Source organism: Muntiacus reevesi, chromosome 3, assembly GCF_963930625.1.
Source record: "Muntiacus reevesi chromosome 3, mMunRee1.1, whole genome shotgun sequence".
Classification (NCBI taxonomy): domain Eukaryota; kingdom Metazoa; phylum Chordata; class Mammalia; order Artiodactyla; family Cervidae; genus Muntiacus; species Muntiacus reevesi.
Genome location: NC_089251.1, coordinates 6,087,100 through 6,106,306, shown reverse-complemented (window position 1 = coordinate 6,106,306; position 19,207 = coordinate 6,087,100). Strand labels below are relative to the sequence as shown.

General features: G+C 50.4%; 2 protein-coding genes across 2 annotated transcripts in view; one reads left to right on the top strand and one right to left on the bottom strand.

Moving 5' to 3' along the window:
* Positions 1-8,424, top strand: part of NCS1 (neuronal calcium sensor 1) — a 55,482-nt gene extending 47,058 nt beyond the window's left edge. Inside the window, exon 8 of the mRNA XM_065928247.1 lies at positions 4,808-8,424. The gene's annotated coding sequence lies outside the window, so the exon portion shown is untranslated. The remainder of the gene's footprint in view (positions 1-4,807) is intronic.
* The window catches only part of C3H9orf78 (chromosome 3 C9orf78 homolog), a 416,805-nt gene that overhangs the window by 323,322 nt on the left and 74,276 nt on the right, over positions 1-19,207 (bottom strand). The gene's annotated exons all lie outside the window — the stretch shown is intronic.

Here is a 19,207-nt window from a genome sequence, read left to right as displayed (position 1 = left end):
AAAGGTCTTTCACATCTCTTAATAGATTTATTCCTAGGTATTTGATGTTTTTTGATGGTGTTTTAAGTAGTAATTTTAATTGTATTTTCCATTTGTTTCTGGTTTATAGAAATTCAGGTGATTTTTTTTTAACTGATCCTATAACCATGGTCCTGCTAACTTCACTTATGAAATCTTAGATTCTTTTGGATTGTCTACGTTCTGTTTCTCCCTTTCCTATCTCTCTGCCTTTGTTCCTTTTTCCTGCTTCCTTGCTGGTCAGGCTCTCCAGTCATACAGGAGTGATGAAGGTCTAACTCTGGGGGGAAAGCTTTCAATAATTTCCCATTAGTTAGGTTGTTTGTTATTAGTTAGGTTGTATTAGTTAGGTTTTGTATTAGGTTTGTATTAGTTAGGTTGTTAGATAGATTTGGTCAGATTTAGAAAGTTTTTTTCTTTTCTAGTTTTCTAGGAGTTTTTTTTAAATCATTAGTGGTGTTGAATTTTATCAAAATTTTCTGCATTTATCAATATTCTTATATGACTTTTCTCTCTTGCTTTGTTGTTAAGATGATGAATTACACCAGCTGATTTGTGTCTTTGTATGTGAATACATTGTATGGCTTATCCATGGAGTCCTGCCTATTTAAATATTCTATGTTTTTTAGATATTCTATGGTTTTTTTTCTGTTCTTTTTCAAATTCTTTGCCCATTTAGGTTGCTATGTAACATTGAGCAGAGTTCCCTGTGCTATACAGTAGGTCTTTTTGGTTACCTGTTTTAAACATAGCAATGTGTGCATGTCAACCCGAAACTCCCTAACTGTCCCTCCCTTCCAGCCTTACGCCCAGGTAACCAAAAGTTCACTCTGTAAGTCTCTGAGTTTGTTTCTGTCTTGTAAATAAATTCATTTGTATAATTTTTTTTCAGTTTTACATATAAGTGATGCCACATGATATTTGTCTTTCTCTGTCTGACTTTCTTCACTCAGTCAATCTCTAGGCCCATCCATGATGCTGCAAATGGCGTTATTTCATTCTTTTTAACAGCTGAGTAATGTTCCATTGTATGTATGTACCACATCTTCTTTATCCATTCATTTGTCGATGGATATTTAGGTTGCTTCCATGTCTTGGCTATTGTAAACAGTGCTACAGTGAACACTGGGGTGCATATATCCCTTTGAACCATGTTTTTCTCTGCATATATACCCAGGAGTGGGATTGTAGGATCATATGGTAGCTCTATTTTTAGTTTTTTAAGGAACCTCCATACTGTCCTCCATAGCAGCTGTACCAATTTACTTTCCCACCAACAGTGTAGGAGGGTTCCCTTTTCTCCATGCCCTCTCCAGCATTTATTGCTTGTGGATTTTGTGACGATGGCCCTTCTGACTTACACCCATCGATTTTTGAATGCTAAGCCACTCATGATAAGCTTTTATGTATCATCAGATTTGATTTGCTGATATTTTGTTTAGGAGGCCTGTTTTGAAGCTTCTAATGTTATTTTGCATACTAAATCCTTTTTCATTGACGGGACATTAGAAAACATGTTTAAAAAGAAAACCTCCATTAAAAATTATTATTAAAAAAAAAAAAACCCTTCATATATAACCCTTTTATATATAACCCATCGCAGGGCTCCACCTGCAATGCAGAAGACATAGGAGATGCAGGTTTGATCCCTAGGTCGGGAAGATTCCCCTGGAGGAGGAAATGGCAGCCCAGTCCAGTATTCTTGCCTGAAAAATCCCATGGACAATGGAGCCTGGAGGGCTATAGTCCAAAGGTTCGCAAAGAGTCAGACACGACTGAGTGACTGAACACACACACATATAGCCCAGAAATAACCACTGTGGACATTTTGTGTCTAGAATGATTCAGAAAGAATTGAACACTTACAGAAACTTAATGCTCAGTAACTAGGTCACATAGGAACATAATAATCAAACCAATTTGTAAAGAAACTGTGACAGATATTTCTATAATCTTAGAGATGCTCAGTATGCAGCTCTGGGTCCCGGAGCACATCCTGATCTGTTGTCTATTTTCACGGTCCCCTTTTTGTGAATTACCACCAGCGGCCTCCTTGGCAACTGTCACCTAAACTGCTTCATTTCCTCCAGGCCGTGGAAAAGTGGTGCAAGCCTGGGTTTTGATGTTTTCCCCGCCGAGGAAAAGTTGTACAGTGTAATTCATTTCTTTAAAGCGTGTGATTATTTTTGAATTACCTTATTTGTTTTTGTCTCACAGTTTTCTGTGAATGTATATGTATACATATTTCCTCAACAACAATGAGTTCATAACCATATGCTGTTGGCTATTTTTCTCTTTTTGCTTTGTTTTTTCAAAGAACAACTTGTAGGAAACACTTATTTTTTCTTTTGGAGACTCAACACTAAGAGGTTTGTGACGTGTTTTATCCAACTTGGCTTTACATTCTTTGTGTCTGCACTGGCTTTCCTTAACACAATTTATGTAGCCATATATCTTACCCTCACCCTCTCGCGTTAGCCAAGACGGTGTAATTTTATTTCCGTGACAAGCTTTTCAGGGTGACAAGATTCACTTTTCTAAAGCTCTTCCCGAAAATTGCCTTTCCCATTTTTTCTCAGGCTTTCCCAGATCCTGTCTGGTTGTAATTATATCCAACTTGTGTTCCGTCGTTTTTGTGATTTATTTGCCTTCTGAGATTCCTGATGTATCATAATTCTTAGATAAATTACTGTTATATAATTCATTGAATTATTCAGGAGCTGAGATCATGCATATTTTCTACATCACTAAATCATGCTTGAGATCATCCTTTTTAATAGCTGCATAGTATTCCATTTATGGCTGAACCATACTTTAACCAGTCTTGTGGTATGGGACGCTTAGGTTGTTGGAAATTTGAGGATGGATTGAAACCATTTTTATTACAGAAACACTCTCAGGCAATAGTGGAGAATATGTAACTACATGTACCTATCACCCAGCTTCAGAATCATGGATTCATAGCAATCTTGACCATCTATTCCCTCCCCCACCCCACTCATGCTGGGTTGTTTTGAAGAAAATTCAAGACATCATATCATTTCATACATAAATATTTCAAAATGTATTTCTAAAACATAGTGACTTTTAAAAAAAAATCCATAATACTAAGAAAGAAGTAATTCCTTAATATGCTCCCATCAGCATTTAAATTCCAGTTTCCCATTATCTCACAGTTTTCTTCTCACTTTGTTTATTGGAATCAGAATTGGAATAAAAGCCACAGATGGCAATTGGTTGGTAGGTCTCTATTTTATTTATCTTTTTTATTAAAAATTTTTTTATGTGGACTACTTTAAAATTCTTTATTGAATTTGTTACAACATCGCTTCTGTTTTATGGGTTTCGTTTTCGAGGTTTTTTTTGGCTGAGAGGCATGTGGGGTCTTTGTTCCCTGACCAGGGATCGAACCTGCACCCCCTGCATTGGAAGGCAAAGTCTTAACCACTGGACCACCAGGGAAGTCCCCTCTTGTTTATTTTCATCTCTTAAGTTTTCCCCCTTCCCTTTCCGTCTCACTGTTTGGGGAGAAGCACATTCTGTAGGGTTCCCCACAGTCTGGGGTTTGCTAACGGTGCCCTGGGGTGCTGTTTACAGACTCCTGTTTCCTGTTCTTCCTGCAAATGGCAGTTGATCTTGCCACTGAATTTGGCCCACTTTTGGTGAGACCGTCTCGTGGCTGGGGCTGTGTGTGTCCGGCAGGCACACGTGATGTCGGTGACATCAGCAGCTGTTGCTGATCGCCATCCCCATCCATCCATCAGGTCGTGCAAAACGGTGACATGCTACAGTTGTCTTTCCTTCATGGCTGCGTGCATCACTTTTATAAAAGGAGATCTTCCCTCATCCACTCGTGGGTTATCCCCAGGGTATAGTGTTCACAGGGAGGGCAGGATGGATACTTGATTCTTTATCAGTTTTCAGAACAAGTTGGATTTCTCACATCCTTTTAAAGTGACCAATGATGTTTTATAAAAACAATATGTGTAATTATGAGTTTAGGGATTTAAATGCATTTGATGAGTTTAATTTGGGGTGGGGGGAACTGTCAAACTTTTCCACAGTATCTGCGTCATTTTATGTTGCTACCAGGAATGATTGAGGGTTCCAATTTCTCCACAGCCTCACTAATGCTTGTCAGTTTTAGGTTTTATCCTAGTATTTGTGAAGTGGTGTTTCTTTCTCTCTCTCTCTCTAACCCTCAAGGCATGGGGGTCTTAGTTCCCTGATCAGGGATCAGACCTGCGGCCCCCTGCATTGGAAACACGCAGTCTGAACCACTGGACCACCGGGGCAATCCCTCCTTGGGGTTTTGGTTTGCTCTTCCCTGATGACTGATTCTGCCGAGCATCTTTTCCTATGCTTATTGGCCCCTGCTCACTTTGTTCTTAACCGTTGCACCCTCTTATCACATGGTTCTGTCCTTATTAATCCGACCGGTCCCCTATCGCGGACACTCTGTTCTCTCCTGTTTAATTTTGCTGTTACAGATGATACTGTCATAAGCATCGCATTTATTTCTGAAGCATACATCCTTAAGCACCAAATGTGTGGACTGGAGGGAGTGCACCTTTTTAGGACTTGTCACCTTGTCCTCTAGTTCCAGGGTGCCCATTCCCCGGCCGTGGACGGGTACTGGTCGGTGACCTTTTAGGAACTGGGATGCACAGCATGCAGTGAGCAGTTGTTTTCCATGAAACCAGTCCCTGGAGCCCGCAGGGTTGACTCTCACCGGCTCCGTGCCCCTGGCAGCCAGCGCTGAGCCCGCCCCCCCTCCTGTGTCTTCCAGATGCCTGGGAACCACTCACCTCCTCCCGTGCCATGAGGCCACCTCCGCCCTGACTCCCCCGCCCCCGACTCCCGTGTCCACCGAGCCTTCCTCCGCATCCACGCCCAGCCGAGCTGCCCTGGAATCGCGAGGCCGGCTCCCCCCCGCCCCGCACCCACCCGCCGCCTGAAGCCACCGGCTCCGATCGCCAACAACCTCCGCTTATCCAGAAAACGAGCCCACGGATGGGAAAGGCCCCGGCCCTCTGCGGAACCCAGGACTCGTCCGCTTTGCAGGCGGGGGCCTCGGTCTCGCCTGCTCTCCTAGCGTGTGTGCTTTTGTGTTTTTTTTTTTTTTTAATTTCAAACAGACACTGAAAAAGAAAAAAACAAAACTACCTTCTGTTCTAGAAGATTCCGACTGACAGATGGGGAGAAGGCCTTGGGGACGTCGGAGAACCCTGCCTCCCACCTTGACCTTCGCAGCCAGAGAGGCCGCAGGGGAGCTCCGGGCGTTGGGGTTAACGTGATGTTGCCGCCCCCTCTTCCTCGGGCAGCAAAACCGCCTGCTTGGCTAGGATGATTAATTACAATGATGCTGATTTTCTGTGATAACAGTATTGTGCTTTTGGTGGGGAAAGTGAGGGTTTTTTTTTTATATATATATACATATATAATTGATATCTTTTATTTATTGGTTGTTAACTGTTGCTGCTGCCTCTGTGTGTCCAACGGTCCCAGGGATGCGGGGCCCATCGTTTACATGTGCACGCCCCTCGCCCACCTGCCCACGCTCTTAGGAGGATGGTGGCCTGCAACGGCCAAGAAGCCAAAAATCTTTTTTTTTTTTTAATTTAAAATTTTAGATACTGTGCTTGCTTGATGTTTGGAGAGGGGAAAGGTGGGCTTCTTCAATGGCTAATGCACTGTTCCCTCTGCCCAAACGCCTCCTCTCTGGATCTCTATTCTCTGCTCCCAGTTCACACCTCTCTCTGTGCTGTATCTTCCTGCGGGTCCATCCCATCTTTTCTGAGGATGGACAGGGGACAGCTTTGAGCTTCTTGGTTCTCGCTCTGGTGTTTGCAGCCACGAGGTTTGTGCTGAGACTGGGCGACGGGAAGGCAGGCGGCGGGGATGGACCAGGAAGCTAGGAGAGGTGAAGAGGGAGTGAGCCAACATTCAAGGGCTTTGAGAATTGCCGATCACTCTGCTTTCCTGCCTTCCTGCCTGCCTCGTCCAGAGGAACACGGTACCCTTCCCTCCTTTAGCTCAAAAGCCAGGAAGGGTGGAGGGGGGCGGGGAGAGAAGGGAGAAGCCAGGAAGGGTGGGGAGAGATGAGCTGCAGGCAGTCCCATTCAGGTGGCCTCTCCGGCTGTGACCTGCCTGTGCTCATGGAACTTTCTAGCTCTGCCTACCACTGAGACAGAGCAGCCCCAGAGTCAGATGACCTTGGAGCAGAGGCTGGGAGCCCGAGGCTGGCTCTGTGATCACGGGCACCCCCTTGCCCTCTCTGGGCCCCAGCTTCCGCCGCTGTTGCAGACCCAGGGGGCCTGGGCTGGAGGATCTGAAGGCTTTTCTCCGTCCCTGCCGACGCTGTCTAATTCTAAGCCCGGGTCTCCTGCTGTTGGTCTCTGTGGTCTGTGGCTAAGTTTCCAGACCCCAGCAGACACGGGGACCGTCTGAGCCGCCATCTCGTCTCTTGGCACATGTCTTCAGGGACACGGCAGCCCGTGGTGGCGTTGTGTTGGGGCCGATGACACACCTTGTCCCTCCCCGCAGTATCCTGGTCCTCCTGGGCTCCTGAGCCAGCTTCCAGGCTCAGAATTTGTCCTCTCCCAGGGAAGGCTTCGGGGCCCAGAAGCAGCCTCCCAGCCTGTGGTAAGGCCAGGCTGGCGTCTAGAATCCTGCCTTCTTTTTTGCACAGTCAGCAGCCGACCCCCTCCCTGCTTATCCCGGCCCTGGGAGATGAGGAGCTGGCACTCAGCCCCCACTGGGAATCGCCCTCACCGTCTACTTTGCACTTTCCCAGGAGGCCAGAGATTCCCTTGCTCCTTAGCCCTCAGCCACCAGACGCTCTGTCAGAGAGCGGCTCTGCCAGCGTGGGCCTTGCGCGTCCACTCCTTGGGCTGGACCACTCAGCCAGCTCCCCCTTCTCCCTCCCGACGTTTGCGGACCCTCCACCTCCCCTGGAAGCCCCCCAGACAGACCCTGCATGAGTGGGATCAGTAGTTTCGTTTTCATGGGGGACTTTGAAACCTGGGCTCTTTGGGGCCCCTGCAGTCGCCTTCCTGCTCAGGCCACTGGCCCAGGAGGCCCCGGGACCCATCTCCAAATCCTGCAGTTCTTCATCCTGGCTCTGACCTGGGGGCCTAGGGTGGGCGGTGAGCTTGGTGACTTGGGACTGGAGGTCAGATGACCTCTGAGACTCGACCTGTGTCTCTGGTCCAGGGGTCAGGAGTGGTTGTGCAGCTGTTCCGGGGGCATCACGGAAAGGGTTTGTGGCTGAGAATTCTCCAGAGTTCAGCATGTGGGTCCCATCAGCTGAGGCATTGATTCCCAGGTGTCCGGGGAGAGCTGAGTGCCGGGCTTTCCTCCCACCTTCTCGCCTTTGGCCTTTTGGTTTGGAGTCACAGGTGTGGCTTAGCAGGAGGTACTGTGGACCTGTGCCCCAGGTACACCTTGGGTCCTTTCCCGGAGACCGTCCAGAGCATGCTGGACACTGGCCATTTTTTGCCCGAGGTTGTGGACAGCAACGCCTGTCCCCTCCTCTCACCAGGCCTCCAGCCTCGGCACCCTGGAACCCTGAGCAGTCCGTGGGCCTCTCTCCCTGCCACCATTTCCCACCCGAGGCCCAACCCCATCAGCTGCTGCTCTCCAGGGCTTCCAGGCCAGCTGGAAGCCAGGCTCTTAGCCTCCCCCACCCCCTGACCCCGCTCCCCAGCCCAGGAGCAGGAATCAGCCTCGGGCAGTGCATCTGCAGCAGCCCTGGCTTCTTCCTGACGATGTCTGCTCCCCGCTCCGCGTTGATGGTACTTAGGAGAACCTCATGCGTTTCCAGTATTCAACCAAGCAATGTTTAGAGTAACGTCAAGGCAAATGTGTGTCCTCTCCATCCCCTGAAATGCTTTTCATTTTGACAGACACTTCCTAGATGACAGATGCACCTGGGCTTTCGGGGACATTGCCTCTTCTCTCGGGGCTTGGGGGGTGGTGCTGGGTGGGAGTCCTGGGTGTCCTGGGAAGTGGCCGATTCACTGTTCAAGTGAAAACTATCCGGTTCCCAGTGGTTTCAGCTTCTAAGCATTGAAGGGAATGCTGGGAGCGCCCCCTGGTGGTGATGAGCAGTAAAGACATGTGGGGGACTTGCTCAGCCAAATAGATGGTTTGAGAAGGAGGCTGCAGATGGGGATTTGAGGAGGGGGGCCAAGATCTCACCCAGGCCCTGGGCTTCCAGCCCCACCTCATTGGAAGCATGTGTCCCACACGCCCCTCTTCTAGGGCCACCCCAGGGGCAGCAAGTGAATTAGCATAAGGGCACTGTGATGGGAAGCCTTGCCCCCACCCCCCTCTTTTTTAATATCTGCGGAATAAACCCAATGGTTGATTTTTGAATGAATAAAAAGGCTTTTGTTGAATAAACAGCTGGTCCCAGCTTCTGTCTTGGCATCTAGGCATCTCAGGCTTTGTCTGCTCCCCGGGATTGGGACGAACTCAGAATCCCTTCCACCCACCCACCCCGACTCCCTACTTCCACCCAGGCTGTACATTTCTGTGTCCCCCGTGTCTTTGCCACAAGCTCCCAGTCTGACTCAGTGACCGGCTTTCTCCAGGACTCCGGGCAAGTCTCTGCTGCTCACTGGGACTCCGTTTCTCCATCCGTCAGATGGGAGTGAGTCTCTGCTCAACCCCTATCACAGGGCCGTTGTGGGGAGCAGCCGTGAGTGGAACCATTAGAGCCCTTGGTCAAGGTGAAAGGCCAGTGGAGACGTGAATGGTCATGGTGCCCCCTGCCCAGAGCCTGTGACTTTGGAAAGGAATTTGGGCAACTCTTACCAAAAAAAAAGGAGAAAAAAAAAAGGCAATGTTTCCTGGGTGGTGATTTCCTTTGTTTGCCTCCCCAGCCCCTCTGGACTTCTCTCGGGGTGCTGTCCTGTCTGAATCTGCTGGTGGGTGTCTCTGGGGGAGGGGCAGGCCCTGGCCCTGGTGCTGCGGCTGGGGGTGGGGTGGGAGCCCGGGGTGGACAGGAGCCACGCAGCATGCCCAGGCCTCCTCTGTGTTCCCGCTGTATGTCGTCTGTGTCACGCCAATTAAACTCGCTTCCTGACTTGTCTTTGCTTCCCTTGTGTGGACCTGTTGCTTTGTCTGTTTCTTTTTCGTTTCATTGTAGGTTTCTCCTTCCTCCTGTGACACCCTTTCTCTTGCTTTGGGTGTTGTTCGCCCAGTTGCCCCGAGAGAAAGCACGTGCAGAGTGAGAACCTTGGGTGTAGTGAGCAAACCAGAGCGTTTCCAGGAGTTTCTGTGGAAGCCATGGGTTCAGCAGCGTGAACCCTGAGCCCACCCCACAAGTCACCCCCAGCGTTTGCATTCCCGCCTGTTTCATCTCTTGCGGGTCTCTACAGGGTTTAACTATGTTTGAACACGGGGGTCCCGACAAGTGGCGCTCAGGACTGAGTGTTGTCAGTATCACCCAAGAGCTCGTGGAAACCCAGGAGCTGCCAGAGTTTCTGATTAACTGAGTTTGAGCTGGGGCTTAGGAATGTACATTTCTAACAAGTTCCCAGGCCCTGCTGGTCTGGAATCACATGCTGGAACCCTTGGGGAGCTGTTGACACTGGGGGACAACCAATTGGGTTCTCATTTTATTTTTTTTGGCCATGTTATGCGGCTCATGGGATCCTAGTTCTCTGACCAGGGATTGAACCCAGGCTCTCAACAGTGAAAGTCCTGAGTCCTAACCACTGGACCACCAGGGAATTCCCCAACTGTGTTCTAAAGAGGCGTCCACCCTCCATTTGCCGGGGATTCAAGCTAAATATCCACCTGCATGTAACTTTTGCACCTGTCATGTGTCAGGTGCAAGGGCCCAGAGACTTGTTGCTTATTGAATGGAGGAATGTTTTGGGAGGGGAGGTGGGTAACTAAGTAGCCCTGATGGGGGCTCTCAGAAAGGCACCCCATGATTTGGCAGTCAGCATGGCTGCTCTCTACCCGGAACCTGGGATCTTGGAGGGACCCCCTCTTTCCCCTCTAGTTAAGTGACCAAATGTTTGCTGGACACACATGGCGTGGTTCCTTCATGTGCCGGGTGTTTGGGAGGGGGCAGGAGGGATCAGAGGAGGGGACAGTCTTTGCCTTCTGGAGTTTGCTGCGGAAGCATTCATTAGGAGGACAATAAAAGGCAATGTCACATTAAGAGCATAACTGCTAGTTAGAAATACATTATTGCTCTGGGCCCAAGGCTCCTGAAAGACTTGCCCATGTGTAGGCTGATGATCAAGCCGCCAGCATTAGAATGAGCCACCACCTGCAAACACAGGCTGTGGTTCAGAGTTGGTTTTGTGAAAGGATCAGACCACCGTCACCTGGGAGACAAAGCTGGAGGAATGCCCAGTGTAACTCCCACTTCGAGGCTGAAGCAGCCACAGAGAAGAGGGTACAAAGATGCTCTCCATGGCCGCACTGAGCACCCAGCATCCAGCCTCGCTCAAAACACTAGAACTCCTTAAGACACATACTAAGTTGCTTCAGTCGTGTCTGACTCTTTGCGACCCCATAGACTATAGCCCACCAGGCTCCCCTGTCCACGGGATTCTCCAGGTAAGAATACTGGAGTGGGTTGCCATGCCCTCCTCCAGGGCATCTTTCCCAACCCAGGGATTGAACCCCCATCTCTTGTGTCTCCTGCATTGGCAGGTGGGTTCTTTACCACTAGCGCCACCTGGGAAGCCCTTCTCCAGACCAAGGGGAGGTAACTGACAGGGTCTTCTGGTAAAAATGTGGGCTCTAATTAGAGGTAGGTGATGACTCCACAGCCATTTCCCAGCAATCTTCCCACCAGATGAAATGTTACAACAAAAATAAGTCTTAGGTCAAATTCTGCCAAATGTCCAAATATTTACTAGCAAGCAGGTGCGAAAGGTTAAAAACATTTGCCTGTCCAGGGAGTTGGGGGACTCAGGACCCCAGACCCCACAGCAGTCTCTGGGTTTGGGTTCTCTTCTCAGTTGGTACAAAGATGCTGAGTTCTGGGGATATTTCTATCAATCATTAATTTCTATCACCTCACACTTCTCCTGTGAAAAATGATTTCTAGCATCCTTTTGTTAATGAATCAACTCTGGGGTGTAGGTTTTAATAGTAACACATATTTAAAATGCTAATATGACCCTTTCTGAAGAGCAGATTCCTAAACGGGGTGTTTCAAATCCTAAGGGACTGTCTTTGAGGTGGGAACTGGAGGCAATTGACACCTGCACACGTGCTCCGATTCCACAATTCCACCGAAGCACTGAAAGTAACGGTGTGCACCAGAGCACTCTCTCTCAGGGAAGCCCAGGATCTGGTTCAAAGGCCTGGTGTGAAAGCAGCTGGGGCAACGATGCCGGGGTATGGTGAGCTCTCAGAGTGTAAGCTGTCGCTGGAGGTGGCTCTGGTCTTTTCCAGGCAACCTTGGGAAGTGTCTATAGGGACAAAGTTCAGAGCCTCTGCTTCTGAAGACACAGGGTGGGTCATAATCTCTTGTTCTGGGCCAGTTGAAGTCGGCACTGACCTCCCCCTGGCCCAGCCTACCTTGGGCAATTTCCCGTGGGTTGAGGCCCAGTAGAGGCCCAGATCTGGCCAATTCCTTCCTATCTGGGCCACCTGGCTTACCAGGATGGCTCAGACTAGCATAGGTGAACCCCTCAAGATGGGCTGATTTTCCCCACCCCATCCCCCATGCCATCCCCAAACCCCAAACTCATGTCTGCATGACAGAAATGAGTCATCTCCCTAAATCTTACTTCCCAGAGCCCAGCTCAGGGCATTGCTAGGCATGAAGAGGAGAGAAAAAGTGGGTGGTGGGATGGAGGGTGGGGGATGCAATGCAGACCTCTGCCCTGATGTGGCCGCCCCCTCCCTGCCCCCCTCCTGGGGGGTGCCCCCTGCAGTCTGCCTGTCACTGGTGCACGTCCCGCTGTGACAGTGCCTGCCTCACATCCAGGCTTCCCTGGTGGCTCAGCCGGTACAGAATCCTCCTGCAATGAGGGAAACCTGGGTTTGATCCCTGGGTTGGGAATATCCCCTGGAGAAGGGCATGGCAACCCACTCCAGTATTCTAGCCTGGTGTGTGAGCGAACCTGGTAAACGAGGTGGCCCAGATAGGAACTCCCACAGGCCTGGGGAAACAGACTCTTGGAGGGCACAAACGAAAACTTGTGCACATCAGGACCCAGGAGAAAGGCGCGGTGACCCCATAAGAGACTGAGCCAGACTTGCCTGTGAGTGTCTCACATCCAGGAATAGAAATTGTATATCCCCTGATCTAGGGGAGCCTGGTCAGGGAAGTGGCATGGAAAAAGGTTTTGAAGGCCTCCTGAATTTAGGAAAAGCGAGCTTGCATAGGTACAGTAGAGATTTCTGCTTATTCCCATAGCCTTTACCTCCCACCCCCACCTCCGTTTAGCTGTGCCCTGGGCTGCATGGACAAAAGAACTACATTTCCCAGCCTCCCTTGAAGCTGAATGTGACCATGTGACTCAGTTCTGACCAATGGAAAGAAAGCAATGAATAAAATCTCCCTTCTTCCCCCCCCCCGCCCCCCACCTCTGGCTGGACCTTGAATTCCAAAACAGATATCTTGGTGCCGGGGCCCCTGATCCTTTGGAGGGGCTGCACCAGCCCTGGACCATTTACACTGGGATTGTTAGGAGCAAAATAAACACACTTCCAACATGATTAAGCCATCCGGGTTTTCTGTGTCAACAACCACATTTTAACATTTTAATTCAACCTTCAAACACTGAGTGATTCTCTGGGTCATTTTAAATGAGCTGATGCCACCTACAAATGTTTGCATCTAAACTCTCAATGTTTGCTAAAGTGATTTAGTAAAAAGCCGACAGTGTGATGTGTTCCGCATGCGGCCTCTTCTTACTCATGCCTTCCCAGCCCCTCTTCCTTTTTCTTCTTTCTTTCCTGCTGTGCCCCCTTCCACAAGTTCAGGAGGCTGGGGATCCCAGTGGGAAGGACTCTTGGGGGAAGGGCCTTCTTTTGCTGAAGGCCTAGGGAGTTAGGGGGTGGGGCAGGGCCCCGCCTGGGCCAGGAGGCCCTGTAAGACTTCGTTAGTCAGGATTTCCCTGGGAAACCTCAGTGCGGGTGGGTACTATGCGGGCTGGCCTCACACTGGGCACTGGAAGGGCCTTGCCAGGGGCTTCAAGATAGGGGGGCACCAGAGCTCCTCACAGTCCATTTAAACCCCCACCTCCCTTTCCCTAGAGACCTGAAATAAAGCCATCACATAAGCAGATCTTAGAGGTAACAGATGTGATGAAAACAGTTTTAGGGAATTCCCTGGCAGTCCAGTGGTTAGGATTCTGCCCTTTCAAAGCTGGGGCCTGGGTTTAATACCCTGTCAGGGAACTAAGATCCCAAAAGCCAGTGAGGTGCAGCAAAAAACAAAACAAAACAAAAAAACCAACTAAAACAGCTTTGTTTAGAGACCAGGGAGGAATAGTGGAGAATTGCCATCTGGCTGAGGGTGCCTCATTTTAATCTTTGGAATGTTGGTTGCCCCAGAGGTGAGGGGAGGTCTCTGCCATATTGTGGAAGGAATGCTTTGATTTTTGAGGATCCTGAGGACTCAATTAATATGTTAAGCATCCAAAAACCTTCTTGGTTTAGGAGGAGATTTGTGCAACGTCAGAGGCCAGAGCCGGGACCTGGGGTGAAGGGGCAATGGACTGGCCTGGGAGGAGAAGGGAGAGGCTCTCCATCACCAGGCAGGAACCATCTTCATCATCAGGGGAAACCTCCAGTCCACTCTGAGATCTGAATTCTACACCAAAGCGCATGCCTCAAACCAACTCACCCAGCGCTGGCTGTTTTCTGAGCGATTTCCAGGCAGCAGCCTCAGGCTGACTGAAGTCCTTGTCTGGCTTCTGTAGGGATGAACCGAGACTCATATGTGTATAATGTCCAGCCACAAGATCAGGCCTCAAAAGCAGGACACACCCCAGAGGGTCGTGAACTTCAGCTGCAGATGGGTGATGTCACCCAAGGACCTCACCAGGGGGTGAGGTTGAGCCCTTCTCCCCACTTGCAGTCACCCAGGGGCCTGCTGCAGGAGCAGGGGCAGGGCTGGCCTTCAGGAATGGCAGGATCTAGATGGGAAGACTGCAAGAAGACCAAACCAGTCAATCCTAAAGGAAATCAGTCCTGAATCTTCATTGGAAGGACTGATGCTGAAACTCCAGTACTTTGGCCACCTGATTTGAAGAGCTGACTTGTCGGAAAAGACCCTGATGCTGGGAAAGATTGAAGACAGGAGGAGAAGGGGACGACAGAGGATGAGATGGTTGGATGGCATCACCGACTTGATGGACATGAGTTTGAGCAAGCTCTGGGAGTTGGTGATGGACAGGGAGGCCTGGCGTGCTGCAGTCCATGGGATTGCAAAGAGTCACACAGGACTGAGCGAATGAACTGAGGTGGGGAGGAGGTGAGGGAGGGGTGCCCCAGGCAGGAAAGAACAGGTGCAAAGATGCAGAAGTAGGATTTTAGGAGACAGCCACACGGGGCGGGGAATGCACGTGGACCTAGTGGCCACTGCTTCCATGTCAGTGAAGCATCAGGTTTTTCCAGGATATGAATCTACAGAAAGAAGGGACACGGGCCACTTTCCAGGAATCGGTACCAGCCCGGACCTGGGCAGTCTGAGCTTATCGCCCTCTTTCTGTGCTTCTTGGGAAGCCTGGCCTCGTGACTCTTCTCTGTAACTCACCCGTTCTATCAAGAAAGTAATCCTAACACAACAGAGCTTGGTAAAGCTAATAGCCAGGTTCTCAGGCTAGGTTCTCAGCCATCATCTTGTTTACTCCTTACAATAGTGCCCCCTTGAGGCCGATTCTAGCATTGCATTCCAATTGATGCTTTCAAACTCTGGAGCTGGAGAAGACTCAGAGTCCCTTGGACTGCAAGATCAAACGAGTCAACATTAAAGTAAAGAAAGAAAAGAAAGATAGTGCTAAGTCAAGTCTGACTCTTGCGATCCCATGAACTGTAGCCTGCCAGACTCCTCTGTCCATTGGATTCTCCAGGTAAGAATACTGGCAAGAAGATCAAACCAGTAGATATTAGAGGAAATCAACCCTGAATATTCACTGGAAGGACTGATGCTGAAGCTGAAGTTCCAGTACTTTGGCCACCTGATGTGAAGAGCCAACTCATTGGAAAAGACGCTGATGCTGGGAAAGATTGAGGGCAGGAGGAGAAGGGGGTGACAGAGGATGAGATGGTTGGGTGGCATCACTGACTCAATGGACAATGAGTTTGCACAACCTCTGGGAGATGGTGAAAGGCGGGGAAGCCTGGCGTGCTGCAGTTCATGAGATTGCAGAGTTGGATACAACTTAGCAACTGAACAACAGCAAATGGAGGCCCAGAGAGAAGCCGCAGGTCCTGTCTTACAGTCTGTAAAGGGCTTCCAGCCTCTCATAAAACTGCCTTTGGCCAGACGCCGGGTGTGGGGGGAGGTAGCTTCTGTTAGGTCCGGATCTGGGCAGTGGATGGCTGTCTCTGGTCTCTCCCAGATGCTGCTGCTTGGCGAGGTGAGGTGTGCGAGGGAAGGGGCCTTGCCCAGCTGGGGTCCATGGAGGTGCAGTGAGGACCTCTCACCTGGAGGGAGAAGCAGCTCAGAGGCAGGTTGGGGGAGACAAGGGGAGGGAGGCAGGGGCTGGACCCAGGGAGGAAGGTCCAGCTCACAACCTGCTGGGTGCTGGGGACAGAGGACCCTGAGAATATCCGAGCCTGAGAGCCCATTCCTGCCTGGGGAAGCCAGTCAGGCACGATCTGCAGGAGCAGGCGGGAGGGGTTGGGACGGGCTGCAGGAATGATGGGGTCAGCCGGATAGGGTCCCCTCGTGCCACCTGGACAGGCCTGGAGCTGTCAAATGGGGTTGATCACAGAACTCAGCTTGCAGGGTGCTGTCGTGGGCATCATGTGACCGGAGCAGGGCGAGCTTAGGTGGGGCTGGGCAATCAGGAAGTGGCCCACAGACAGCTGTGCCCCTCCCCCTCTCCGGCCGCTCCGCAGCTACTGTCCTCATCCCCATTTTCAGAGGAGGAAACCAAGTATCAGAGAGGGTCAGCGACTTCTCTAGAGTCACACAGCAAATACGTGGAAGAGCAGAGATTTGAGGCCAGGCCTTCCGAATGCAAAGCCGGAGCCACTACTGTGATCCATCAGTTTTGGCCTGGTGTCCTCTCTCTCAGGGTGCCTGGAACCAGCACTTCCCAGAGTCTGGAATTTTCCACCAGGCAACGGGCTCAGTGTGAACGTGGAGAGATCTCACTTTCTTGACACAAAGGCAAATCTGACCCTGGGCTCCCTGGAGCTGCTGGCTCCCAACTGGGCGTCCTTGGCTGGCCACTCCTTGCCCTGGACGCTCTAGGAAGAAAAAGAGGCGACAAGCCAGCCACTCCCATAACCCTCACCCTCAGCCTCTTGGCTGGTCTTGGGACAAGGCAGGCAAACGGTTTCTTCCATAAGGAGGGGTCAGATGGACCATCGCGTGGCTCTGGGAGGCCTGGGATTCCAGGGGCAGGGTGGGGCCTGGGAAAGCCCGCTGTCTTCAGCATTTTTTGGCTAGTCTCAAGACATTTTCGAGCCACCCCACTTGCTGTACCATCTGGCTGTAAATTAGACACTGTGGGGAGGTGAAGGGTGAGGGACAGTTACTCTCTTCTCCCAAAGTTTCCAGTCTCATAATATAGCTATGTTTCTTTCCCTGGGTTCCAGTCCCGGCTACACCCCTACCAGCTGTGGGATCTGGGCTAATTATGGAATCTTGAAACTAGCTGAGCCTTAGTTTCCTCATCTGTCAAGTGAGGTTGATAGAAGCTAGAAGTCCATTTCTCATAGGGCCATGGGTGAGAATCAATAAAAATGATGTGTCTGAACTCCTTTGTAAACGGAAGCAGTTAATATTATTGTTGTTATTATCCAGTTCTCCCCAAAGTTGCCGCCCTTTTGTTTAGTCCAGTTTGGGTCCAGAAATATGGCTCCTAGCTTCTGTTTCTGGCTGCCCCAACCCCTGGAGAAACTGCAGTCCAGATCTCTACCCAGGTCTGAGTCCAAGAGGAAAATACCTTGAGTCAGGAGCGCCAGCTGAGCCAAGCAGTAGCAGAGGTAGGCTCCCTCTGTGTTGACATCTGCCTTGCTTACAGATGTCCCCTCACCTGCCCAGGGAGCATCCCAGAACCCCAAAATCCTTGATGTGCAAAAGGGGCGCTTTGTGCAAACAGCAGGGAGGAAGCCGCTGCCTCCCGCCCAGGTGGGGCCCAGGTGCCCGCGGTCTCTGCCTGGCAGGCAAAGCTGCCCTGCGCATCTAAGGAGGGGTTTATACCTGACCTTGCCCGTGCGGCTTCCTGCAGCCCCACCCCCACTTTTCTGGAGCCCAAAGGATTCAGAGGGGAAGTGGCCCCAGGGCCTGTGTTGAGTTTGCCTCAGATTCAGCCCTGCTGTCTGGCAGCCTCTGTTAGGAGAACCGATTCTTGGAAATTCCCCAGATCAATACCTGCTGCAAAGTGGGCTGAGCGTCACTCAGACCAGAGGGAAACTTGAGAGCTTTGAAAAACTGCAGGGGATGGAAGAAGGATGATAAAATGTTTCCCATAAAGTGAAATGAAGTGATTTGTAATATGTCTCTATTTCTTTACAAGTGGAAGGAACTTCTCCAGGGAGCGCCAGCCGGGAGAACCCACAGCCTCTTACTTACAGAGCCCTGGTTCCCTCGGTCCACCGCAGGCGGGGTGTCCTCCTGACCACACCCTGGCCTCGTGTCAACCAGATGAGGTTCAGATGCAGCGGGAGCACCAGCTGGTGACTCTGCGCAGCTTCTGTCCCTCATTTTTGTGTGTGTGTTGTGTCTGTTTTACAATCGAAAAAAAAAATCGTATATTTAACACTGTGGTGCAGTGAAGGTGCTAAAAGGTGGAAGACCAAACTAAGTGATATCGATGGAATGAATGGGCTTCAAAGATCTTACAGATCCATACCAAAAACTCAGGACAGAAGATCATTTTATTCCCATGAAGTCTGAGCGTTACTTCCTAATACTATATATTACTGACTGCCCCTCCGCAGCCATTAACTGAGAGTATAAACTCCGAGTTAGATATTAGGCAACAAAGTTGTTCCTCTCCTGAGCCATTAAAATACTATTTATCTGGCTGTGCAGGGTCTTAGTTGCGGTAGGTGGAGTTTAGTTCCCTGATCGGGGATGGAACCCAGGCCCCCTGCACGGGAGCTTGGAGTCTTACCCACTGGAACACCAGGGAAGTCCCCTGAGTCACCTTCTTTTATGGAGGTGGATTTCCTCTCATGTAAAGTTGACCCTGAACCATTTTAATGCATACAGTTAGGTGGCATTTAGTACCTTCACGACGTCGTGCAGCCATCGCCTCTTGTCTTGCGCCAAGACGCTTTCATCGCCCTCGGAAGAAGCCCTGTTCCTATCACGCGGTCACTCTTGTCGTCCCCTGTCCCCAGAGCTTGGGGGTCACCAGTCTGCTTTCAGGCTCCATGGATTTGCCTCTTCTGGATGTCTCACGTAAACGGAACCATGTGATAGTTGTTCCTTTGTGTCTGGCTCCTTCCTCTCAGCATGATGTTTTTGAGGTTCATCCACGCTGCAACAGGTATCAGGACGTCCTTCCTTTTTAAGTGCTCCCTAAGCTTCGAGATGGGGTTCACCAAGCCCACAGAGGGCTTCCCTGCTGGCTCAGACATTAAAGCGTCTGCCTACAATGCGGGAGACTTGGGTTCGATCCCTGGGTTGGGAAGATCCCCTGGAGAAGGAAATGGCAACCCACTCCAGTTCTCTTGCCTGGAAAATTCCATGGATGGAGGAGCCTGGTCGGCTATAGTCCATGGGGTCTCAAAGAGTTGGACACGACTGAGTGACTTCACTTCACCTCAAGTCCATAGAGATCCCTGGGAGGGAGGGAAACTCCACTCCAGTGTGGGTTTGCTGAAGGACAGACCCTCCAAGTGGCTCCTGGGACCTGTCAGTGTGAGACCTACACGGATGATGTGCAGAAACTTTGCACGTGGAAAACACCCAACATCCATTCTTTCTTATTATTGTATTTTATTTTGGCTGCCCTGGGCCTTCCTTGCAGCCTGTGGGCTTTCTCTATTTGGGGTGCACAAGGACTTCTCGCAT